Here is a 27042-nt window from a genome sequence, read left to right on the forward strand (position 1 = left end):
CTTTCCACTAAGTAACACTGCTTTCCTGCTTTTACTTAAACACCAACTCATGAACAAATTCAGGTTCACTTCCTCCTCTCTTTGCATTATTTTAGTACCTGTTTCCTTATTAGACTGTAAATTCCTTGAGGGCAGGGATATCTTGTTACTCTATTGTACTTTCCCAAGCACATAATTCAGTGCTCTATACACATTAGACATGGAATAAAACGATCGAATGATTGCTCAATAAATGAAGGAATGAATGATTGATCATTTCTCATCTAGAATATACCTTTGTTTTGGGGTCCTTTTGTTGTCATCTTTGTTCTTGCTAAACAACAGTCAGTCCCTGAGATCTGGTCTAGCAGGGTCTAATTTTGAGTTTGTCCTGCCCCTTATTTTGGACCCAGTTTGTATAGCCACTATGTCAGTACTGTATCTGCCACTGTTTATAATAATAATAATAATAACGATGGTATTTGTTAAGCACTTACTATGTGCCAAACACTGTTCTAAGTGCTGGGGTAGATACAAGGTAATCAGGTTGTCCCATGTGGGGCTCACAGTCTTAATCCCCATTTTACAGATGAGGTAACTGAGGCATAGAGAAGTTAAGTGACTTGCCTAAAGTCACACAACTGACAAGTGGCAGATTTGGGATTAGAAGTCATGACCTCTGACTCCCAAACCCATGCTCTTTCCACTGAGCCACTCTGTTTCTTTATGCTGCTGTTCATGTTCATGCCCGCTTGTTAGATGAGGGAGTGTGTGTGTGTGTGTGTGTGTGTGTGTGTGTGTGTGTGAGAGAGAGAGAGAGAGAGAGAGAGAGAGAGAGAGGGAGAGAGAGAGTGTCTGTGTGTGTGTTTATAGACTCTCAGGATGTTTAGTTCAGGAGGCAGAACTAGGATCCCCTGAAGAGATGTCAGATTAGAAATTCTCCTTCTGCCATTTATCCTTGAGAATCACATGGCCTAGTGGAATGAACATGGGACTGAAAGTCAAGACAGCCTGGGTTCTAATCCCCACTCTGCCACTTGTCTGCTGTGTGACCCCGGGCAAGTCATTTAACTTCTCTGGTGTCTCAGCTTCCTCATCTATAAAATGGGGATGTACTACCTGTTCTCCTTCCTACTTAGACTGTGAACCTCATATGGGACAGGGACCATGTCACACATGAATACCTTGTATCATCCCCAGAATTTGGCACATAGTAAGAGCTTAACAAATATCACAATTAATATCACAACAACAAAGGAAAGAGTAAGAATGAATGCTGAGGCTAGCCTCAGCATTCATTCTTACTCTTTCCTTTGTTGTTATTTCTTGAGCCCCTTCCCCATTAACACATAATCCCAGCATGCTCTTAAAGAGAAAAGCCTCCATTTTGAGTCCTTTTAATGAACTAAATTGAAAATTTCAACCTCACCTGTTAAGGACTTCCAATTTTAAGGAGAAGATGTTGTTTGACAGGCTGTCACTTCTTCTTTCTACAAAAGCTTAAGGTATTTAAATTCCATTTACATATAAGAAATACACTCTACTAGGCAGCCTTTAAAACTGGGAGCATTTCCAGATGAAAGCTTCGGAGCTCTTTGATAATAATAATAATAATAATAATGGCATTTATTAAGTGCTTACTATGTGCAAAGCACTGTTCTAAGCACTGGGGTAGATACAAGGTAATCAGATTGTCCCACGTGAGGCTCACAGTCTTAATACCCATTTTACAGATGAGGTAACTGAGGCACAGAGAAGTTAAGTGACTTGTCCAAAGCCACACAACTGGCAACTGGCAGAGCAGGGATTTGAGCCCATGACCTCTGACTCCAAAGCCTGGGCTCTTTCCACTGTGCGATGCTGCTTCACTAATTGATGACAATGAGCCCCTTACCAAGGAGCTTCTTGTAGAAAAACCCAAAATATACCAGCAACTCCTTGCAGATCCTCATAACCCTGACAAAAGGGATGCCTACTGAAGTCTCTGTTGTGGAAAACCAAGCCAGCTCAGAAGTATATATAATGTGACAAGTGCAGGCATGTCAGGGCTGAAAAGATGTCAAACTGGAAAGCAAAACCAAACCAAGGATTACCATGTGGTATATATAGACCCTACTACACATCACTCCAGCTCCACCTTCATCCCAGAGAAAGAGATGGCTAAGCACACTTCAATGGTCCTTTTAATTTCCTACCACCACTTAGGTTTGTTATATTAAACAAAGAATATGTTAGCTGTTAATATTAACATGGCTCACACTCAAACATTTGAAGTCACCACTGCAGTCAGCCATAAAGAATGACAAAGTTCCTGGAAAGGATTGTACACCAGCTATAAGCAAGGAACTGGGATCCTCCTTATGTCTTTACGAAGACTCTTCTTCAATCAATAAATCATACAGATATTGAGTGCTTACTGTCTGTAGAGCTCTGTACTAAGCACCTGAGAGTGTACAATGTAACTTAGTTGATAGACACATTCCCTGCCCACAATGAGTTTACAGTCTCGAGGTGGAGACAGATAATAATATAAATGAATTATGGATATCTACATAGGTGGTGTGGGGTTGAGGAAGGGGTGAATAAAGGGTGAAAATCCAAGTGCAAGGATGACACAGACTGAAGTGAGAAAAGAGGAAGTGAGGGCTTAGTCAGGGAAGAACCCTTGGAGGAGATGTGATTTTAATAAGGCTTTGGAGGTGGAGAGAGTGATTGTCTGTTGGATACAAAGAGGGAGGTGGAATACTGAGGAAATGCCATAGGATTTCAAGGAGGTTACAATTATTACCATCTTACGAAGAAAGGGGAGAGAGCTGACTGCAGAAACCATCATGGGGTTTCACTCCTCTCCATTGCTGGCAGGATCCTACCCAGATTCCTTTGGGACTGACTATTGGAGAACCTTAACAATGAATGTGACTCCAGACTAAACATCCTTCTAAAATCTCCCTAAAATTTGATTCCCCCTCAACCGTAAGCTCACTGTGGGCAGGTTTCAAGTTTACCAACTCTATTTTTTGTAGCAAAGCAGCAGCCTGGCCTAGTAGATACAGCATGGGCTTGGGAGTCGGACTGACCTGGGTTCTAATCCTGGTTCCTCCACTTATCTGCTGTGTGAACTTGGGTAGGTCACCTAAGTTCTCTGTACCTCAGTTGCCTCACCTGCAAAATGGGGATTAAGACTGTGTGCCCCATGTGAGACATGTATTGGGTTCAACCTGGCTAGCTTGCATCTACATCAATGTTTAGTTACCGTTCCTAGCCCATGATAAGTGCTTAACAAATTCCTTTTTTTTTTTACTCTCCCAAGTGCTTAATAGTACAGAGCTCTATACCCAGTAAGTACTCAGTAAATGTCACTGATTGATCGACTACTCAGTAGACATGCTGCACATAAGATACAAGAGAAATGCTGGGAATGAGAAGACCTCTATAAACTGTTGACAGGCCTGCAATCTGGACAATACCAAAAAGTTTAGTTTTTTCTAAGAAATCACTCACAATCTTAAAACTATTCCATGATGGTAGGGCTGACTGTGTCATCACTGGAGGGCTCTGCTAGGCTCTGATAGATGCTTTCACCATCACCAACAGAATAAAGCTGTGTCCTTGGTCCAGTCCTGTTCAATCTAACCTATGCAGTAAGGTTGAAGACACAAAAAGGGATCTACAAACTAAGGTCAAAAAAACAATTTTGATCTCCTGGAACAGTCAAGTCAACAGACTGAGCATACCACATCAAAATTCTTGAATTTTGCTGTTGCTACTACTACTACTATTATTACTACTACTACTTTCAAGTAGTAGTAGTAATAGTAGTTGTTGTAGTAGCAACAGCAGCAGTATTCATTCATTCATTCAATTGTATTTATTAAGCACTTTCTATATGCAAAGCACTATACTAAGTGCTTGGAAGATTACAATACAATGACGAACAGACACAGTCCCTGCCCATAATGAGCTCAGAGTCTAGAGGGGGAGACAGACATTACAATACATAAAGAAATAAATTATGGGTATATATATATATGTACTGTGGGTATGGGAGGGTGAATGAATGGAGGGAGCAAGTCAGGGTGACACAGCAGGGAGTGGGAGAAGAGGAGAGGAGGGCTTAGTCAGGGAAGGCTTCTCGGAGGAGAGGTGCCTTCAGTAAGGCCTTGAGGTTGGGGAGAGTAATTTTCAGTAAAAAGGAGGGTGTTCCAGGCCAGAGGTAGGATGTGGGTGAGAGGAAGTCTGTAAGATAGACGAGATTGAGGTACAGTGAGAAGTTTAGCATTAGAGAAATGAAGTCTATGGACTTGGTTGCAGTAGGAGAGTAGCGAGGTGAGGTAGAAGGGGGCAAGATGATTGAGTGCTTTAAAGCCAATGGTAAGGAGTTTCTGTTTGATGTAGAGGTGGATGGGCAACCATTGGAATTTCTTGAGGAATGGAGAAACATGATCTGAACGTTTTTGAAGGAAAATGACCCCAGCAGCAGAGTATAATACAGACTGGAGTGGGTAGAGACAGGAGGCAGGGAGATCAGCAAGGAAGCTGATACAATAATTAAGCTGGGATAGGATAAGTGCTTGCATTAATGTGATAACAGTTTGAATGCAGAGGAAAGGGAAAATTTTAGTGATGTTGTGAAGGCAGAGCTGACAGGATTTAGTGATGTCTTGAATGTGTGAGTTGGTAGTAGTCTGTCAGTCAGTCAGTCATATTTATTGAGTGCTTACTGTGTGCAGGGCACTGTTCTAAGTTCTTAGGAGAGTACACTATAACAATATAGCAGATACATTCCCTGCCCACAACGAGGCTACAGTCTAGAGAGGGAGACAGGCATTGATATAGATAAAATTACAGATATAATAATAATAATGGTATTATTATTATTATTAACGGTTTTTGTTAAGTACTTACTATGTGCCGAGCATTTTTCTAAGCACTAGGTTAGAGACATGGTCATTAGGTTGTTCCACTTGGGGCTCACAGCCTTAATCCCCATTTTACAGATGAGGGAACTGAGACACAGAGAAGTAAAGTGGCTTGCCCAAGGTCACACAGCAGACAAGTGGCAGAGCCGGGATTAGAACACATGTCCTCTGACTCCCAAGCCTGTGCTCTTTCCACTGAGCCATTCTGCTTCCAGTATTTGTTAAGGACGTACTATGTGCCAGGCACTGTACTAAGAACTAGGATGGATACAATCAAATTAGGTTGGACACAGTCCCTGTCCCATGTGGGGCTCAATACCTATTTTACAAATGAGGAAACTGAGGTACTTTGGGGCTGGGATGGGGGATGAATAAAGGGAGCAAGTCAGGGTGATGCAGAAGGGAGTGGGAGAAGAAGAAAGAAGGGCTTTGTCAGAGGCTTCTTCGGAGGAGATGTGCCTTCAATAAGGCTTTGAAGGTGGGGAGAATAATTATCTGTTGGATTTGAAGAGGGAGGGTGTTCCAGAGGCAGGACATGGGTGAGAGGTCAGCAGCCACATAGGTGAGATTGAGATTGGTGAGAAGGTTACCATTAGAAGAGCAAAGTCTGCAGGCTGGGTGGTAATAGTACTACTAGTACTAGTACAACAACAACAACAACTACTACTACTACTACTACTACTACTACTAATGATAGCATTTATTAAGTGCTTACTATGTGCAAAGCACTGTTCTAAGCTCTGAGGAGGTTTAGAACAGTGCTTTGCACATAGTAGGTACTTAATAAATGCCATTATTATTATTACAAACTGATCAGGTTGTCCCACGGGGGGCTCACAGTCAATCCCCATTTTACAGATGAGGCAACTGAGGCACAGAGAAGTGAAGTGACTTGACCAAAGTCACACAGCTGGCAATTGGTAGAGCCGGGATTTGAACCCATGACCTCTGACTCCAAAGCCCATGCTCTTTCCACTGAGCCACGTTGCTTCTCTACTACTGCTACTAGTAGCAGCAGTAATAGTGTTTATTAATTGCTTACCATGTTCAAATAGCTTTTTATAAACTTTACCCCCCACACTGATATCATCTCATCATCTTTGAATTCAAAGCTCTGATTCTTCTTACACCTTCAGCCAGTGACACACTCCCCTAAGATAGAAACATTTAACAGTCTCCCGTAATAAACTCTTCAAAAACTGACTAAGGTTGCAACTGCAGCTTTTGCTAAAAAAATAATTCTTGTAAATAATTATTGAATTATCTTTCATGTCAATAGATCTGGTTAAAATAGAAGCTCCCTTATTGCCCTCAGAGACACATACACTTGTGTGCACAATTGCACAGGCACGCACGCGCACATACACACACACACACACACACACTCTTTCAGATTAGTTTACAAAGTTTCTATATTGAAACCTTACATGTAAAGTCAGAAAAGCAGAAAACCACTTTCTGAGATATAACAATGATATCCTGACATTGTTCTCTCCCAAAAGACTCTGATCAATCTTAATGAATGACAAAAATTGTTCCCACCTGCCACTGTGGAGGTTTTCTATCGTTCGGCAAGTTAAAGTCTTGTGCAGTGGCAGTGCAAATACCCGAATTAATTCCCATCAAATAGAGCCATCAAGAGATGACCGTCAGAATGGTTGATATTTCAGGAAAAATTTAAGGATCTCCGATTATTGCGTCACTGCCATTCTCTTCAGAGAAATGGGAAGATCCTTTAAAACTTTCCGCAGTTTTCTTTTAGTGAGTCACTGAACATTCACTTGAAATATCATCTTTGATAAAGACTTTAATAAGCATCTTAATGAATATTTGGATAGATGCAGGTCTAATATCCTAAATAATCTCTTGCCTAAAAAAATTAATTAAAATATCCTCAGATAATTTGAGGTTAATTGCTATCTGGTGAAAAAAACCTCCGATATCAGACATTAATTTTAACACTCAATTTGTAGATGAGATTGGATAATTGAATTACCTTTTGATCTTTAAATTATGGCATCATATTATGCCTCCTAGCCACGTGGACTCCAATCCTTTCTATGTTGTACTGCAGTAGGTTTCTTCCCAACCTAGAAGGAGAAGGCAAGGAGAGTTATGAAATAATAAGCAAAACATCCTTCATAAAAACGATAACATTCAGGATTATTTCCAATGCCCCCTGCTTTCTCAAATCCTCATGGAATTGTGAATTCCCCAAAACTGTGACAGACTTATTAGGAGTCCAAAGGGTTTTGTTCACTGGAATGAACATGTTGGCCTCCTGGTTTAAAGTCCTAGTTAGAGGTCTCATTAGTAGGATTTCTGTGGTGAGACAAACTCACTCTTATGCAAGATTACTACAGAATAATGCATCACCTCTAGCAGAACTAGCTAAACCATGTGAAGGCCAATTATAGTAATCTACAAACAAATTACTGTACTGAATGCATAGCGTACTGATATTACAGAAAGCAGATTAGTAGCCTTTCTTATGGAGAAAAGTGGAAAAGCATATTGGGATCCAAAATATAAAAACAGCAAAATCAGTTCCATTTGCAATGATCAAGAAAATTAATTCACTATAATAAAGAAGCTAGGTCTCAGCAGTGAAAAGTCTTAAGACAGTCTTCAAGTACCTGAATTCAAGAAAAAATCCGGGATTCATTTTCAATAGTGCACATCTGTGCTCATTGACAGTTATATAAACCTTGATTTGGGAAAGATGAATGGAGTTTATTAGTGGAATTTTCAAACAAAATCGAGTTTTAAGTTATACAAATTTCTAGGATCTGAGGAACCCTTCCCCCATCGAGCAGCAAATCATTTTCCTCTTTCAGACTAGAACTATCTCGCCAGGTTTTCCTCATCCCCTATTGTGCTTTATGTTATCACTAAGGCAGAGGGCTTATATGGTCAATCATTTTTGAAAGGAAGGGAGATAAAGTGATGAATCATTTAGGGCTGAAACAATTCACCCTGAAGGATGTGCTGAACTTCCTTCAGCTCTTTGAGGGACCACTTAAAGAGTGGTGCGGTGGGGTTCTCTGCCGACCTAATTATCTCATGTCTACCTAATTCTTAATACAGTGCTTGGCACATAGTAAGAGCTTAATGGACATCACCATTATTATTACGGCAGTTACCTTCTCCTGGACACTTCATCTTCACTGCAAAATGCGTGGAAAGTGGGAGAAGAGTGAGAGACAAGGGACTGTAAGAGAAAATCGCAATTAGGAATAATAATAACAATAATGATAATATTCATGAAGGGCTTATTATGCTAAGCATCAAGGTAGATGCATGATTATTAGATCAGACACAATTCCTTTTCCAGACAGGACTCAGAGTCTAAGAGGGAGGGAGGACAGGTATTTTATCCTTTCTTTATCAAAGAGAATATTGAAATCCAGAAGTTAAGTGACTTGCCCAAGGTCACCCAGCAGGTACATGGCAGAGTCATGAAAATAATAATAGTAATAATGAGGATGGCATTTGGTAAGCACTTACTATGTGCCAAGCCCTGTACTAAGCTCTGGGGTGGATGCAACCAAATCAAGTTGGACACAGTCCCTGTCCTACGTGGGTCTCACAGTCTTAATCCTCATTTTACAGATGAGTTAACCGAGGCTCAGAGAAGTGAAGTGACTTGCCCAAGGTCATACAGCAGAGTCAGGACCCATGACCTTCTGACTCACAGGCTTGTGCCCTATCCACTACTCCATGCTGCTTCTCAAAAGAACCCAGCCTTCCTGAGTTCCAGATCTATGTAACTTTTTAACATTGTTATCCTCAATTTATTATTGCCTTAACTTCACTGCTATTGTTTTTCAAATCTATCTCCATTCAGAATATGAGCATCTTGTGGGACAAGATCTTACCTAATCTAACTTTCCTGTATTTATTCTGGTTCTTAGCACATAATAACCCCTAAATGAGTTCCATGGCTACTATTTAGTAGAGTGCTTGGCGTATAATAAGTGCTAAATAAATGGTTTTGGCAAGGAACATTCGTTGTGTGCAAAGCCCTGTACAAGTTCCTTGAGGGGCAACAGAAGAAGTTTAAGATATGCTCCTTGCACTACAGAACCTTACATTTTAGAGGCAGCATGATAAATTTCACCATCAGAGGCATCTTCTTGGAATGAGAAGGGCAGATATGGGGGTCTCCTCAGGCTTCTCATCATTCCAGGTAACAGTCCTTAGTTACCAGTGGGCCAGCTTCCCCTCTGATCTAAAGAAGATTTATAGTGTCCTTGAAATTTTCACCTCATCTTCTGCTCCTACAAGGTGCTTCCAAACCTAGAATTGAAATCCTGCCATAAAGGAATTTGTAGTTATGAGGATGATGATGATGATAATGGTGAAAAGGAGAAAGAATGAACAAATTTTTCCATACTTTGTCTTATCTCTCTTCTACTCGACCCAATTTTCTCTCTTCTCTTTCTTATAATTTCTATTCATTAGCATACGTGCCTTTGGCCACAACATCCAGGGAGAAAGTCTATCCATGTCCACCAATCAGTGGTATTTATTGAGCACTTATTGTGCGCAGAGCACCCTTGGGAGAGTACAGTACAACAGACTCAGTAGACCTGCTCTCTGTCCACCAGGAGCTCACAGTCTAGAGGGGAAGGCAGACATTAAAATAAATTGCAGTTATGTATATAAGTGTTGTGGGGCTGAAGGTAGGGTGAATATCAAGGGCTTAAAGGGTATACAGTTACAAGGGCATAGTCGATACAGAAGGGAGAGAGAGTTGTGAGGGCTTAATGTGGGGAAGGTCTCTTGGAGGAGATGTGATTTTATGGCTTTGAAGGTGGGGAGAATGTTGGTCTGTCGTACATGATGGAGGAGGGTGTTCCAGCCCAAAGGGAAGATGTGGATAAAGCGTCTGCAGTAAGATAGACAAGATTGAGGGATAGTGAGTAGCTTGGCATTAGAGGAGCAAAGAGTTTAGCCTGGGTTGTAGGAAATCAGCAAAGTAAGGTTGGAGAGGGAGAGCTGATTGAGTGCGTCAAAGCTAATGATAAGGAGTGGATGGGCAACACTTAGATAATTTTGAGGAGTGGGGAGATTAGGACTGAATGGTTTAGTAGAAAAGTGATCTGGACAGGGAATGAAGTATGGACTGTAACAGGAAGAGACAGCAGGAAAGTCAGAGAAGTGATCTGGGCAGCAGAATGAAGTGTGGACTGTAAGAGGGAGAGACAGATGGCGAGAAAGTCAGAGAAGGGGCTGATGCAGTACTCAAGAAGAGTTACGAGAGGTTCTTGGATCAGTGTAGAAGCATTTTTGATGGAGAAGCATCCTTGAGTATCACTGTGTGTGCACATCCTCCCTAATAAGTGAAGAAAGCATCATTAGGCCAGTTTGTGTAGATAGAAGGCAGCACTGTGGACTTCAGTACACACTCTCAACCATTTGATTTCACCTCATCATATCTCACTTGATTTATTTTCTGTCTTGTCTGCTTCTCTACTTAGGGTACTATATTCTACCTGAAGACATTTCAGTGTTTTATGGAACCTAAATATACACACCCACACCTACAGTAGGAAGATGAATTCAAGACTGATGGTGGAAGCTAGAGCACAGAGTATTTTTTCCAATATTCAGCCATGATTAAATATCTTTTAATTTTCACTCATTCCTTCTACAAACCACTCCAGACCTTATCAGGTGGGATGATTAGAGAAGCAGCATGGCTTAGTAGAAAGAGCATGGGCTTAGGAGTCAGAGGTCATGCGTTCTTATCCCGGCTCCGCCACTTGTCTGCTGTATGACCTTCGGCAAGCCACTTAACTTCTCTGGGCCTCAGTTTCCTCATCTGTAAAATGGGGATTAAGTCTGTTAGCCCCACATGGGACAACCAGATCACCTTGTATCCCCCCCAGTGCTTAGAACAATGCTTTGCACATAGTAAGCACTTAACAAATACCATTATTATTATTATTATTACTATTATCATTATTATTATTATTATATGGATCTGGATTTCAGAAAAGAGGACCAGCATTTCAGTGGTCCTTATCCAATTTTCAAACTTTCCTGCAAGTCTGAAAAGAAAAGAACCTAAGCACCATGGAGAGTCCTGTCAGTATTTCTAGTGGGAGCCATTCAGTTAGCAGCATTAAACCACAACTGGATATTTTGGCCATCCATTCATTCATTCAATCGTATTTATTGAGCACTTACTGTGTGCAGAGCACTGTACTAAGCACTTGGGAAGTACAAGTTGGCAACATACAGAGACAGTCCTTACCCAACAGTGGGCTCACAGTCTAGAAGGGGAAGACAGAGAACAAAGCAAAACATAGTAACAAAATAAAATAAATAGAATAAATATGTACAAATAAAATAAATAAATAGAGTAATAAATACATACAAACATATATGCATATATGCAGGTGCTGTGTGGAGGGGAAGGAGGTAAGGCGGAGGGGATCGAGCGGGGGAGGAGGGGGAGAGGAAGGATGTGGCTCAGTCTGGGAAGGCTTCCTGGGGGAGGTGAGCTCTCAGTAGGGCCTTGAAGGGAGGAAGAGAGCTAGCTTAGCGGATGTGCGGAGGGAGGGCATTCCAGGCCAGGGGGATGACGTGGGCCGGGGGTCGGCGGCGGGACAGGTGAGAACGAGGCACGGTGAGGAGAATAGCGGCGGAGGAGTGGAGGGTGCGGGCTGGGCTGGAGAAGGAGAGAAGGGAGGTGAGGTAGGAGGGGGTGAGGTGATGGAGAGCCTTGAAGCCGAGGGTGAAGAGTTTCTGCCTGATGCGCAGATTGATTGGTAGCCACTGGAGAGTTTTGAGGAGGGGCGTAACATGCCCAGAGCGTTTCAGGACAAAGACAATCCGGGCAGCGGCGTGAAGTATGGATTGAAGAGGGGAGAGACAGGAGGATGGGAGATCGGAGAGGAGGCTGATACAGTAATCCAGACAGGATAGGATGAGAGCTTGAACAAGCAGGGTAGCGGTTTGGATGGAGAGGAGAGGGAGGATCTTGGCAATGTTGTGGAGGTGAGACCGGCAGGTTTTGGTGATGGCTTGGATGTGAGGGGTGAACGAGAGAGCGGAGTTGAGGATGACACCAAGTTGCGGGCTTGTGAGACAGGAAGGATGGTAGTGCCGTCAACACTAGATACCATAGCCATAGATACCTTGGGCTCTGGATCTTTTGATGTGGGAGTTGTGCATTAGTTGGTCCACTGCCTAAGCCAACACAATCTACTGGTATTACTCTCCACAGCGCTGCCAATCAGATGACCAATTTGGATAAAATCGGTGGAATCGTGAGTTTGGTTGGTCTCCACTTGGTATTCCTGGCAGACTAACCAAAGGGTGACTCATACTAGTTATTCACTTTGTTAACAACAACAGAGATTTGCCATTCATTTGCCCATTATTTAGCAACAGGATACATAAACCTAATCTCCCGAACCTCTTTTCCATTGTCCTGACATCCAAAGATGACATAATGTTCTCTAAATGTTGCTACCTCTTCCTCAGTTTCCAGACATAGATCCCACAGCTTTACCCCTAGCCTTCTCCTGACCTGAAAAACATGGGAAGAGCATGGGAAAATACAAGAACCACCTGAGTAACTGTTCATAGCCCTAGGGGAACCAGCTTCCTTTTCACCATCATTTCAATTGCTGTGTAATCAACATCAGTGCTGAAAGAAAAAAAAAAGTACTCTTGAAGAGGAGTAGAATCATCACCATCATCAGTAGTTCTTATGCAACTATTGCATACAGAGCCCTGAACTTGGTGCTTGGGAGCATTTAATAAAAATAGTATATACAATTCTTGCCTTAGAGAACTTTATATCCTAATGGGGGGAGTTTACAATCTAGTGGGGGAAGGGGAGGAATTCCCCCTCAAATAGGTAAATAAGTGTTCTTGAGTGGGGTGGAAGCAGAATGGCCTAGTGGAAAGGGCACACGCTTGGGAAGAAGCAGCATGACCTAGTGGATAGAACAAGGTCCTGGGAGTCAGAAAGTCATGGGTTCTAATCCTAGCACCACCACTTGTCTGCTGTTTCACCTTGGGCAAGTCACTTCACTTCTCTGTGCCTCAGTTACCTCATCTGTAAAATGGGGATTGAGACTGTGAGCCCCACGTGAGACAGGGATTGAGAATGCGAGCCCGTTTTTGGGTAGGGACCATTCTATATGTTGCCGATTTGTACTTCCCAAGTGCTTAGTACAGTGCTCTGCACACAGTAAGCGCTCAATAAATATGATTGAATGAATGAATGAGTCCACCCTGATGATCTTGGCTCTACTCCAGTGCTTAGTACAGTGCCTGGCACATAGTAAGTGCTTAATAAATACTATTATTATTATTAGGAGTCAAAAGGACCTAAATTGTAATCCTGACTTTGCCAGTTGTCTGCTGTGTGACCCTGGGCCAGTCATTTAACTTCTTTGTGCCTCAGTTACCTCATCTGTAAAATGGGGATTAAGACCGTGAGCCCCATGTCAAACATGGACTGTGTCTAACCTGCTTAACTTATATCTAGCCCATCGCTTAGTATGGTGCCTGGCAAATAGTAAGTCCTTAACAAATGCCAACTAAAAAAAAATCTAAGGACCTGAGTTCTAATTCTGGCTCTGCCAATTGCTTGCTGGGTGACCTCGGGAAAGTCACTTCACTTCTCTGTTACCCAGTTCTTCTGTTCTCCCTCCTACTTAGACTGTGAGCCACTTGAGGGACAAGGACTGTGTCCAACCTAATTCATTCACTCATTCTTTCAATCATATTTATTGAGTGCTTACTGTGTACAGAACACTATACTAAGAGATTGGGAGAGTACAATACAGCAATAAATAGTTACATTCCCTGCCCACAACAGGTTTACAGTCTAGAGAGGGGGAAGATCTACCCCAGCATTTAGAACAGTGTTTGACACATAGTAAGCACGTAACAAATACCATAAGAAACAAAAGAAAACAAAACAAACAAAAAAGAAGATAACTATTAGGGTCCCTTCCCTAATCCAGGTGTTGCTACCACCTTCTTCAATGACTTATTCTGATTCACCCATGAGGGACCAAAGTGTAAGTATCACCTGTGACGCAGCATGGGCCGGACCAAAATCTCTCCATCAGTGTCACTGCCATCTAACCTGAAGGACATCTTTAATTTCACCAGAATGCCACTATTTTCCCCTCTTATTCCGACACAATCAAAGCACCACCTTTGCATCAAACAGAAATGCCTTACTATTGATTTTAAAGCACTCTATCATGTTTCCCCCTCCTTCCTCACCTCTCTATTCTCCTACTCCAACCCAGCCTACACACTTCACTCCTTTAATGCTCACCTTCTCACTGTACCTTGATTTCATCCATCTCACTCCTTGCCCAGTTCTTTCCTCTGGCCTGGAATGCCCTCCCTGTTCATATTTGACAATACCTCTCTCCACCTTCAAAGCCTTACTGAAGGCACATCTCCTCCAAGAGGCCTTTCCCCACTAAGCCCTCCATTCCTCTTCTCCCACACCCTTCTGCATCAACCTGACTTGAGTTGCTCCTGTTGTTCATCCTCTCTCCCAGCCCCACAACACTTATGAACATATCTGTAATTTTATTTGTTTATATTAATGTCCGTCTCCCCATCTAGACTGTAAGCTTGTGGGCAGGGAATGTGTCTGTAATATTGTTATATTGTACTCTTCCAAGCTCTTTGTATAGTGCTCTGCACATAGTAAGTGCTCAATAAATACGTTTGACTTACATACTGGAACGGACTTGGTGTTGGATGAAGCTCTTCTGTCCATTCGGGAGAAGGTGCTCCCTCAATCCTCAGCTCAGCCTCAATTCCATCCATCAGCAAACAGTACCCCCGAGTTGGCCCCAGCCACTTTATAACAGGTTTCAGTCTGCTCCAGAGGTACCGTACTAAAACTGAGAAGAGCCTGCAGGCAGCCGTCTGCAGGATAACTTCTCCGGGGGTTTTGCCTATAGGAAGTCAGTTAAAGTCAGTGCTAAGCAGGGTCAGTTCTCCAGCAGCCCAAATTAACCAGCAGGAACCTGCCGGGCACAAATCTATTTCAGGACAGAGGCAGCATTCTTTACAACCCTTCTCACTCTTCACGTTAGCAATATCTCTTCTTTCTACTTCAACAGGGAGTATTTTCCCTGTGTAATCTGTGTTGAAGGGACAGGCAGGGGAAATATTTTTTGTTTGGTAATTGCTTGCCTTTGTGACTAAAAGAGCGATGAATGGCAAAAGCACTTTTCAAGTTCATCTTCAAAAGACACTTGGAATCTCAGTCCTGAGTCCTTCAGGGAGAGAAGGACAAGTTTGGATGTCACTTTCTTTTAGGAGAGACAAGCATCAGGTTGTGCCTTGTTCAACTCTGCCTCAGCCTTCTTGAGGAGAAATAGCTATGGAGAAAAACACTGTCCTGAGGACAGTGATGGAGTGTTATGGAGTCGGTCAGAGAAGAATTCATTCAATCATTTATTCAATCATATTTATTGAGTGCTTACTGTGTGCAGAGCACTGTACTAAGCACTTTGGAAAGTACAACACAACAATAAATCATGACATTTCCTGCCCACATGAGGAGGCTAAGAGGTAGCATTTGGCCCCCGTAACAGTTAGAGAGGCTCTTCCGGCAGTTAGGTGGAACGTAAGCTTGTTGTGGGCAGGGAATAAGTCAGTTTATTGCTAGATTGTACTCTGCCAAGAGCTAAGTACAGTGCTTTGCACACAGAAAGCACTCAATAAATATGATTGAAATATGATTGAATACACCAGCTACAAGGAATGGCAGATGGGAGCCAATGGAATGTGAGCGGTTGTCGCTCTTGGGTTCTACGTAGATTTTATTGTCATGTCCTCCCCTCATACCAGTGTCACAGCATGATGTTTAGTCCTGTTTTCTTTACATTATGTATCTGGGGGCTTGTGAACAAAGAACTTGAGACCCACCATGGGTGGCTTGACAAATGGCCCTAAATCCTCCCAGCTGCTCCTCTGTGAAGTTTGGCCTGGTTTTCCCGGCACATTCTGGGGTGCCAGTATTCTAACCCACTCAAACTATAACCTTATATCACATTGAATTGTCGGGGGTTTATTATTGTGGCACTGGTGTCCCGCAGAAACCCTTTTCCAGGACATGGAGTCACTTGTTACTCTCTCATTCTCTTGGCATTTTTTCTCCATTCCACTCTAATACAATGGTCTGTGCATTTTCCAGGATCAGTTGGCAAGGACAAGCATGCTTCTGAAACTCAAGGGATGAGAAGCAGCTTGGCTTAGTGGAAAGAATACGGACCTGAGAGTCAGGTGACCTGGGTTTTAATCCCGGCTCTGCCACGTGCCTGCTCTGTGATCTTAGCAAATCACTTGACTTCTCTTTGCTTCTTTCTAAAATGGGGATTAAAAAACTGTGAGGTCCATGTGAGACATGGTCCATGTCCAGCTTGATTAGTTTGTACCCACCCCAGAGCTTAGTACAGTGCCTGGCACATAGAAAGCACTTAAGAAATACCATTTAAAAAAGGGGGTAGAAATCATGATCCTGGAAATAATAGTCTATTCTAATGAACTTTTAGACTGTGAGCCCACTGTTGGGTAGGGACTGTCTCTATATGTTGCCGACTTGTACTTCCCAAGCGCTTAGTACAGTGCTCTGCACACAGTAAGCACTCAATAAATATGATTGATTGATTGATTGAACTCTCCCACAGTGGAAAAATGGTGCCTGTCATAATGGTGCCTGTCATAATGGTGCCTGTCATAAAGTGTGGCTAGAGAAGCAGCATGGCTCAGTGGAAAGAGCACAGGCTTTGGAGTCAGAGGTCATGGGTTCGAATCCCAGCTCCACCACCTGTCTGCTGTGTGACCTTGGGCAAGTCACTTAACTTCTCTGAGCCTCCGTTACCTCATCTGTAAAATGGGGATTCAGAGTGTGAGCCCCACGTGGGACAACCTGATCACTTTGTATCCCCCCCAGCGCTTAGAACAGTGCTTTGCATATAGTGAGTGCTTAACAAATGCCAACATTATTATTATTATTATAACACAGCCTCTTGAGCATCATGGTTAGCATGTTCCAACGAATGATCATCATCATCATCATCAATCATATTTATTGAGCGCTTACTATGTGCAGAGCACTGTACTAAGCGCTTGGGAAGTACAAATTGGCAACAGAGACAGTCCCTACCCGACAGTGGGCTCACAGTCTAAAAGGGGGAGACAGAGAACAAAACCAAACATACTAACAAAATAAAATAAATAGAATAGATATGTACAAATAAAATAAATCAATAAATAAATAGAGTAAAAAATATGTACAAACATATATACATATATACAGGTGCTGTGGGGAAGGGAAGGAGGTAAGATGGGGGGATGGAGAGGGGGACAAGGGGGAGAGGAAGGAAGGGGTTCAGTCTGGGAAGGCCTCCTGGAGGAGATGAGCTCTCAGTAGGGCCTTGAAGGGAGGAAGAGAGCTAGCTTGGCGGATGGGCAGAAGGAGGGCATTCCAGGCCCGGGGGATGACGTGGGCCAGGGGTCGATGGCGGGACAGGCGAGAGCGAGGTACGGTGAGGAGATCAGCGGTGGAGGAGCGGAGGGTGCGGACTGGGCTGTAGAAGGAGAGAAGGGAGGTGAGGTAGGAGGGGGCGAGGTGATGGACAGCCTTGAAGCACAGGGTGAGGAGTTTCTGCCTGATGCACAGATTGATTGGTAGCCACTGGAGACTTTTGAGGAGGGGAGTGATATGCCCAGAGCGTTTCTGGACAAAGATAATCCGGGCAGTAGCATGAAGTATGGATTGAAGTGGAGAGAGACACGAGGATGGGAGATCAGAGAGAAGGCTGATGCAGTAGTCCAGACGGGATAGGATGAGAGCTAGAATGAGCAGGGTAGCGGTTGGGATGGAGAGGAATGATGATGGTGAAGATATGGGGTAGCGAAGCTGGAAGAAAATGGAAGTAGATTCTGGTCGGTACTGTCTTAGTGTGTCCATCCATAGTTTCTTTAATAAAGTTCTGCTAACATCACTGGGTTTATTTCCAGTTCCTTGTTTTATGGAGGGTCTGGCCTTGATAAGCAGATGTGAAGGTCACGTAAGTCAAATAGCAATATCCTGTTCTCAGGTCACAATCAGTCAACCAAAGCAGCAATCAATCAAATGTATTCATTGAGAGCTTAGGGTGGGCAGAGCACTGTACTAAGCGCTTGAGAGAGTACAATATAACAGAATTAGTAGACAGGATTCCTGCCCAAAATGAGCTTATGGTTTAGATGGGGAGACAGGCATGTATGTATATAAGACAGATATGTATGTAAGTGCCGTGGAACTAAGGGGGCAGGGGTGGGGAGGGTGAATAAAGAGTACAAATCCAATCCAAGTGCAGGGGCAATACAGAAGGGAAATGAGGGCCTAGTTAGGGAAGGCCTCATGGAGGAGATGTGCCTTCAATAAGGCTTTGAAAGTGGGAAGACTGATAGTCTGTCAGATGTGAAAAGGGAGGGCATTCGAGGCTAGAGGCAGGACTTGGGCAAGAGGTCAGTGGTGAGATAGATGACACAGAGGTAAAAGGAATAGGATGGCATTAGCAGAGCAAAGTGTGCTCCCTGGGTTGTAGGAGAGCAGCAAGTTCAGGTAGGAGGGGACAAGGTGATTGAGAGTTTTAAAGCTGATGGTAAGGAGTTTCTGTGTGACATGAAGGTGAATGGGCAATGACTAGAGGTTCGTAATGAGTGGGGAAACATGGATTGGACATTTTTGTAGAAAAATGATCCAGCGGAGTGAAATACGGACTGGAGTGGGGAGAAACAGGAGTCAGGGAGGTCAGCAAAGAGGCTGATACAGTAATCAAAGAGAGATAGGGTAAGTGCTTGGATTAATGTAGTATCAGTTCGGATGGAGAGGAAAGGGTAGATTTTAGCAACGTTGTGAAGGTTGAATGAACAGAGTATAGTGACTGATTGAATATGTGGGTTGAATGAGAGAAATGAGTCATGGATAATGCCAAGGTTATGGGTTCATGGGGCAGGGAGAATGGTGGTGCTGTCTACAGTAACAGGAAAATCATGGGGAGGACAAGGTTTGGGTGGGAAAATCAGGAATTCTGTTTTGGATATGTTAAGTTTGAGGTGTTGGCGGGACATCCATGTAGAGATGTCCTGATGACAGGAAGAAATGAGAGACTGCAGAGAGGGAGAGAGAACAGGGCTGGAGATGTAGATTTGGGAATCATCTGCATGCAGATGGTAGTCATTTCACAGTAGTGAATGAGTTCTTCAAGGGATTGGGTGTAGATGGAGCATAGAAGGGGATCCAGAACTGAACTTTGAGGGACTTCCCACAGTTAGGGGGTGGGAGGCAGAGGAGGAGCTCAAGAGACTGAGAAGGAGTGAATTTAATGACCTAGCATAGGGAGGTACAAACAGGGAATATACCCTGATTTGTGTTGAGCTAGTAAATAGGGTGTGCTTGAGATTCTGAGGAGATTCCTTGTTTCATGTCCCTAAGAGTTGCTGACTTTCAGGAGCTGAATTCATGATACAGACTTTGGAAGCTATTGGCCAAGAGTCTTTGGGATTTTAACTATGGAGGTCTTGCCTGGAAGCTCTGCAAAGCAGAAAGCAAATGGCTGATGATGAAGGCTAAATAGTAGTCATAGTACTAGTGATGGTAATGACATTTCTTAAGAGCATATGAGGTGCTGAGAAAGAAATACACGGATGAGATAAAGTCAGGGTCCCTGGTCCCCACGTTCATCTTTATTGATTTATTCATTCATTCAATCATATTTATTGAGCATTTACTGTGTGCAAAGCACTATACTAAGTGCTTGAGAAGTACAAATTGGCAACATACGATGGTCCCTACCCAACAACAGGCTCACAGTCTAGAATTATTGAAGCAGTGTGGCTTAGTGGAAAGAGCATGGGTTTGGGAGTCAGAATCAATCAATCAATCAATCATATTTATTGAGCGCTTACTGTGTGCAGAGCACTGTACTAAGCACTTGGGAAGTACAAGTTGGCAACATAGAGAGACAGTCCCTATCCAACAGTGTGCTCACAGTCTAGACGGGGAAGATGTCAGAAGAGTCAGAAGATGTGGGTTCTAATCCCAGCTCTGCCACTTGTCTGCTGTGTGACCTTGGGCAAGCCACTGAACTTCTCTGTGCCTCAGTTACCTCATCTGTAAAATGGGGATTAAGATTGTGAGCCCCATGTGGGACAACCTGATCACCTCGTATCTACCCCAGTGCTTAGAACTGTGATTGGCACATAATAAGTGCTTAACAAATACCATAATTATTATTATTATTGTTAGAAGACAGGCTCACAGTCTAGAAGATGGACTCACTTTAGAGTTGCAGATTGGGCTAGTGGAAAAAGCCCAGGCCTGAGAGTCATCTGCAAATTGCAGATGAGGTAATTGAGGTACAGAGAAATTAAAGGTAAAATTAAATTAAAATTAAAATTGAGGAACAGAGAAATATTGGGGATTCAATATCTGTACTTCCTCCTACTTAGACTGTGAGCCCCATATGGGACTTGATTATCTTGTGTCTACCCCAGCTCTTAGTACAGTGTTTGGCACATAGAGTTTAACAAACATTACCATTATTATTGCTATCATTATTATTATTATTGTTATTATCATAATCTAAGATCAGAGGGAGGAAAAAGGGGGGTTGGCAACAGACGCATAAGGAAAGGCAAGAAATGGCAAGAAGAACAATGAACACAGAGAGAGCAGTTGGTATTCAATCTCCTAACAGACCGGACCAACCGACCCAGAAACCTAGCTGCAGATCTAGTGGAGTCCTATTTTCTTTTTTAATGGTATTTGTCAAGTGTTTATTCTGTGCCAGACACCATGCTAAACACTGGGGTAGATCCAAGTTAATAAGATTGGGCACAGTCTCTGTCCCACATAGGGCTCACAGTCTTAATTCTCATGTCTTCCCGCCAGGGAAACAGTCCCTTGCCAGGGAGATGCTGAGAACTGGCAAGTAACTCAAGCTGGCCCATTGCCACATCAAAGTTGTGAGGTCATTTGGCAAATGACTAGCCACCGTATTTGAGGGGAAAGGGTCTTAGATCAACAGTAGTCACACAAGCCCCCATGGGTGAATTTCAGCGTCCCTTTCTAATAATAATAATAATACTGATGGTATTTGTTAAGTGCTTACTATGTGCAAAGCACTGGGGAGGTTACAAGATGATTGGGTTGTCCCATGGGGGGCTCACAGTTTTAATTCCCATTTTACATATGAGGTAACTGAGGCATAGAGAAGTGAAGTGACTTGCCCAAAGTCACACAGCTGAAAGTTGGCAGAGCTGGGATTTGAACCCATGACCTCTGACTCCAAAGCCCGTGCTTTTTCCACTGAGCCATGCTGCTTCTCCTGAGCCACGCTGCTTCTCCTGGGTACAGAGCATTGGATAAGGGCGTCGTTAGCAGTTACAGAGTTTGCAGCGTGGCTCAGTGGAAAGAACCCGGGCTTGGGAGTCAGAGGTCATGAGTTTTAATCCCAGCTCCACCACTCATCAGCTGTGTGACTTTGGGCAAGTCACTTCACTTCTCTGTGCCTCAGTTACCTCATCTGTAAAATGGGGATTAAGACTGTGAGCCCCACATGGGATAACCTGATCATCTTGTATCCTCCCAGTGGGTAGAACAGTGCTTTGCACATAGTAAGCACTTAACAAATACCATTATTATTATTATTTTACAGATGAAATAATTGAGGCACAAGGAAGGTGTTGGGATTAGAACCCAGGTCCTCTGACTCCCAGGCTCTTGCTGTATCCACCAAACCGCACTCCTCCAACCTTCTTAACCTTCTAAAAGTTCAGAGGAGAGCCTAGGCCATTACAGGCCCACTTGAAGCTAGAGGATTATTCATTCATTCATTCAATCGTATTTATTGAGTGCTTACTGCATGCAGAGCACTGTACTAAGCGCTTGGGAAGTACATATTTTAGTCAGAGGGATAGGTAGTGTACTGCACATCTGAATTAGGTACTTATCTAGGAAAAAAACCCAAACTTTTTATGTGGGAATGTTCCCATTGTTTGGCAAAATCAGTTAGGTGCCAAGACCTTTGCAGGAGTCCTGAAGGTTAAAAGCACAATTGTCGCATTCCTGAATGCATGAGGTATTTTTTCTGAGAACCTGGGAATGTGGTGGAATTGCATTTCATGGTTTAGTATATTCTTTAAGCAAGTTAATATGAAAACACACCCCACGCTTCTCTGAACAGAGAAATGGATCAAATGGAAGCCAGACAGAAATGCTGTGTGAAATCTCAACATTCTATTGAGGATAGAGCTAATTCATTTCAGATTTATAGGAAAACAAGGCAAATTACCCAGGAGTTAAAGATACTACATACCACTGGGTCTTCATGCATGTAATTCTTGGAATCTTCCAGATCGAGACTATCTCTCAGACTCCTGTTTCTTGAACTCTGTTCAGATCCTTTTATTTTTTCCATTAAAATATTCTGTTCACTCATCACCACTGTTCCTCCACTCCTTTAGACACTTTGATACTCACTCCACTTCCATCCCCACAGCATTCATGCACATAGCCCTATACTCTGCCTCATCCCCTATCTGTAATTTATTTTAATACCTGTCTTCCACACTAGATTGTAAGCTCCTACAGGAATCTAATCCCAGCTCCACCACTTGTCTGCTGTGTGACCTTGGGCACATCACTTCACTTCTCTGTGCCTCAGTTCCCTCATCTGTAAAATGGGGATTGAGACTGTGAGCCCCACATGGGACAACCTGATGGCCTTGTGTCTACCCCAGCAGTTGGAGCAGTGCTTGACACATAGTAAGCACTTAGCAAGTACCATCACTATTATTATTTCTCCCCTTCTAGACTGGGAGCCCGTTGATGGGTAGGGATTGTCTCTATTGCTGAATTGTATGCTCCCAAGTGCTTAGTCCAGTGCTCTGCAAAAAGTAAGTGCTCAATAAATACAACTGAATGAATGAAGGAATGAATGAATCGCTTCGACCAATTCTATTGTCTCATACTCTCCCAAGCACTTAGCATCATGCTCTGCGAATAGCGGGTGCTCAATAAATACCCTCGTTCAATTGACTGATCCATGTCAGTGCACTTGGGCTTATGATCGCTCTCTCACTATTGGCAACATTAACTTGGAAAATGAAAAACAATCTACACTTAGTATTGTGCTTTGCCCACATTACGTGCTTAATAAATACAATTGAATGAATGATTGAATGAGTGGGTGTCTGTGTGCCTGTGTGTATGTATGTGTGTGTACGTGACTCCACACCCAACACACACCGCACGCAGTAAGAGCGTGCTTTTCATGCAGTATTTGACCAATCCTCAGAGGGCATGGGACTTGCCTTAGCTGCAAACAGGAGCCTGGGGATGCAGTGATCCATCTGTCATGGAGCCCCTTAGGGATTGAAGGATCTTTAATAATAATAATAATGATGGTATTTGTTAAGCGCTTACTATGTGCAAAGCACTGTTCTAAGCACTGGGGGGATACAAGGTGATTGGGTTGTCCCACGTGGGGCTCACAATCTTAATCCCCATTTTACAGATGAGGGAACTGAGGCACAGAGAAGTGAAGTGACTTGCCCAAAGTCACACTGCTGATAAGTGGCAGAGTCAGGATTAGAACCTGTGACCTCTGACCCCCAAGCCCGTGCTCTTTCCACAGAGCCACGCTGCTTCTGTGTCCGCCCAGACTCCTCTGCATGGCTGTGTGACCTAAATGGTGGACTTTGCCTCCCAGTTGCTCAGCTGTGGATCAAGGAGCCAATTGAAGTCCTCCCTCCTGGGGAACAGCTGGAGCCCTGGCCCTGTCCGGAGGAGCTGCGGTGGCTATGGCGGCTGCTGCTGTCCCTACTGCTCCCAAATCCCGCTGCAGCGGCTGGGGACCTGGCCCTTGGAACTGCAGGCTTAGGAAGCACGGAGCCCACTGCATATGCAGGTCCGTGGCCAGAGAGTCATCCCGGCAGCAATGGCACTCCCAGCTTTGAGGGAGGAGCAGAAAAGCAGGCCTGGGTGAAGGGGTTGATGCTATGGACGTTGCCTGTCTCCTGCTTGCTGACAAGGTGGTGAGAATAGAGACATTGTACTAAGTGTGTGTATAAATAAATAAATAATAAATAATAATGGTATTTGTTAAGTGCTTACTATGTGCAAAGCACTGTTCTAGGTGCTGGGGGGTACAAGGCGATTAGGTTGTCCCACGTGGGGTGCACAATCTTAATCCCAATTTTACAGATGAAGTAACTGAGGCCCAGAGAAGTGAAGTGACTTGCCTAAAGTCACACAGCTGACAAGTGGTGGAGCCAGGATTCAAACCTATGACCTCTGACTCCCAAGCCCAGGCTCTTTCCACTGAGCCACGCTGCTTCTCTAAGCATGTGTATGTGTGCAAGCGTGTGTGTGTGTGTGTGTGTGTGTGTGTGTGTGTGTGTGTGTGTTTGCGCTCAGAACGGCTTAGTGGATAGAACATGGTCCTGGGAGTTAGAAGGATCTAGGCTCTAATCCTGGCTTCCCCACATGTCTGCCATCAGCAAGTTACTTCACTTCTCTGTGCCTCAGTTACCTCATCTGTAAAAAATGGGGATTAAGAGTTTGAGCCCAATGTGGGACAGGGACTGTGTCCAACCTGATTAACTTGTATCTACCCTAGTGCTTAGAACAGTGCTTGGAACATAGTAAGCATTTAACAAGTACCATAATTCTTCTTACTATTATTCTTTGCTCTCTCTTCTCTTTGGCTCTATTATCTCTCTGTGTTTCTGTCTCTCACCTCTCTGGGTACCTGTCTCTCTACCCTTTCCCCCAATCTTAAACCACTACCTCTACTGTCATAAAAAGCTCTGGACACTAAGACTGCATCTGCAAGAAATTGGAAAATAGAATAAAAACTGTGGTATTTGTTAATCACTTGGGCCAAGCAATCTCCTAATGCTTGTGTAGATACAGATAATCAGTCAGGACACAATCCCTGTCTCAAATGGGTCTCAGAGTCTAAGTAGGAGAAACAATGAGCATTGAGTGCCCATTTTACAGATGAGGAAACCGAGACACAGAGAAGGTAAGTGATTTGCCCAAGATCACACAGAAGGCAAGTGGTGGAAGCAGGATTTGAAGACCAGATCTATTCTTTCTACTTGGCCACACTGCTTCTCTAACCAAAAGTCTTGATTAATGTAATTTGCTTTTGTCCAATAAAAAAACTTCATTCATTCACTCACTCATTCAATCAATTAATCAATCAGTGGTATTTATTGAGTGCTTACTGTGTGTAGAGCACTGTATTTAGAGCTTGGAAGAGTACAATACAACAGGATTGGCAGACACATTCCCTGCTCACAATGAGTTTACGGTTTAAACTGTGAGCCCACTGTTGGGTAGGGACTGTCTCTATATGTTGCTAATTTGTACTTCCCAAGCATTTAGTACAGTGCTCTGCACACAGTAAGCGCTCAATAAATACGATTGATGATGATGATGATAAAAAGGGAGACAGGCTTTAATATAAATAAATAAATTATGGCTACCTATATAAGTGGTATGGGGCCAAGGGTGGGGTGAATGTTATTCATTCACTCAGTGGTGTTTATTGTTCACCTTCTGTTTGCCCAGCAGAGTTCTAAGGACTAGGGTGGAGTACAAAGATAATAGACACCAAACCTGACCTACAAGGTGATACCAACTTTAGCAGTGGAGAAGGTGGTGACCTCAAATAATGAAAGACAGAAATAATCAAAGTGACAAAGAACATATGAAAAGGACAAACATGAAAACATGAAGTGCTACTCTAAGTTCAATTCAATTCAATTCAGTCATATTTATTGAGTGCTTACTGTGTTCAGAGCACTGTACTAAGTGCTTGGGAGAGTACAATATAACAATAAATGGACACATTCCCTGCCCATATTGAGCTTACAGTCTAGAGAGGAATACAGACATTAATATAAATGAATAAGTTACAGATATGTACATAAGTGCTGTGGAACTGGGAAGGGGGATGAATAAAGGGAGCAAGTCAGGGCAACCCAGTAGGGAGTGGGAAAAGAGGAAGGAGAGTTTAGCCAGGAAAGACCTCTTGGAAGAGATGTGCCTTCAATAAGACTATGAAGGGGAGAAAGTAATTGTCTGTTGGATTTGAGGAAGGCGGGCATTCCAGGTCAGATGCAGCACATGGGCGAGGGGTTGGCAGCCAGGTAGACAAGCTTGAGGTACAGTGAGAAGGTTAGCATTAGAGGAGAGAAGTGCCTGGGCTTGAGTGTAGTAGGAGAGTAGCGAGGTGAGGTAGGAGAGGGCAAGGTATTGAGTGCTTTAAAGCCAATGGTGAGGAGGGTTTTTTTTTTTTATGTAGAGGTGAATGGGCATCCACTGGAGTTGCTTGAAAGGGGAAACACATCCTGAATGTTTTTGTAGAAAATGGAGTGGGGAGAGGCAGGACCTGGGAGGTCAGCAAGGAGACTGATACAGTAATCAAGTTGGGAGTGGTTAAGTTGCTGTATCAACATGGTAGCAGTTTGGATGGAGAGGAAAGGGTGGATTTTAGCGATGCTATGAAATCTCCAGTGGCTACCAATCAATCTGCGCATCAGGCAGAAACTCCTCACCCTCAGCTTCAAGGTTCTCCACCACCTCGCCCCCTCCTACCTCACCTCCCTTCTCTCCTTCTCCAGCCCAGCCCGCACCCTCCGCTCCTCTGCCGCTAATCTCCTCACTGTGCCTCGTTCTCGCCTGTCCCGCCGTCGACCCCTAGCCCACGTCATCCCCATGGCCTGGAATGCCCTCCCTCCCAACATCCGCCAAGCTAGCTCTCTTCCTCCCTTCAAGACCCTACTGAGAGCTCACCTCCTCCAGGAGGCCTTCCCAGACTGAGCCCCCTCCTTCCTCTCCCCCTCATCCTCCTCTCCATCCTCCCATCTTACCTCCTTCCCTTCCCCACAGCACCTGTATATATGTATATACGTTTGTACACATTTATTACTCTATTTATTTATTTATTTTACCTGTACATATCTATTCTATTTTATTTTGTTAATATGTTTGGTTTTGTTCTCTGTCTCCCCCTTCTAGACTGTGAGCCCACTGTTGGGTAGGAACTGTCTCTATATGTTGCCAACTTGTACT

This window comes from Tachyglossus aculeatus, chromosome 3, assembly GCF_015852505.1.
Source record: "Tachyglossus aculeatus isolate mTacAcu1 chromosome 3, mTacAcu1.pri, whole genome shotgun sequence".
In the NCBI taxonomy this organism is placed as follows: Eukaryota; Metazoa; Chordata; class Mammalia; order Monotremata; family Tachyglossidae; genus Tachyglossus; species Tachyglossus aculeatus.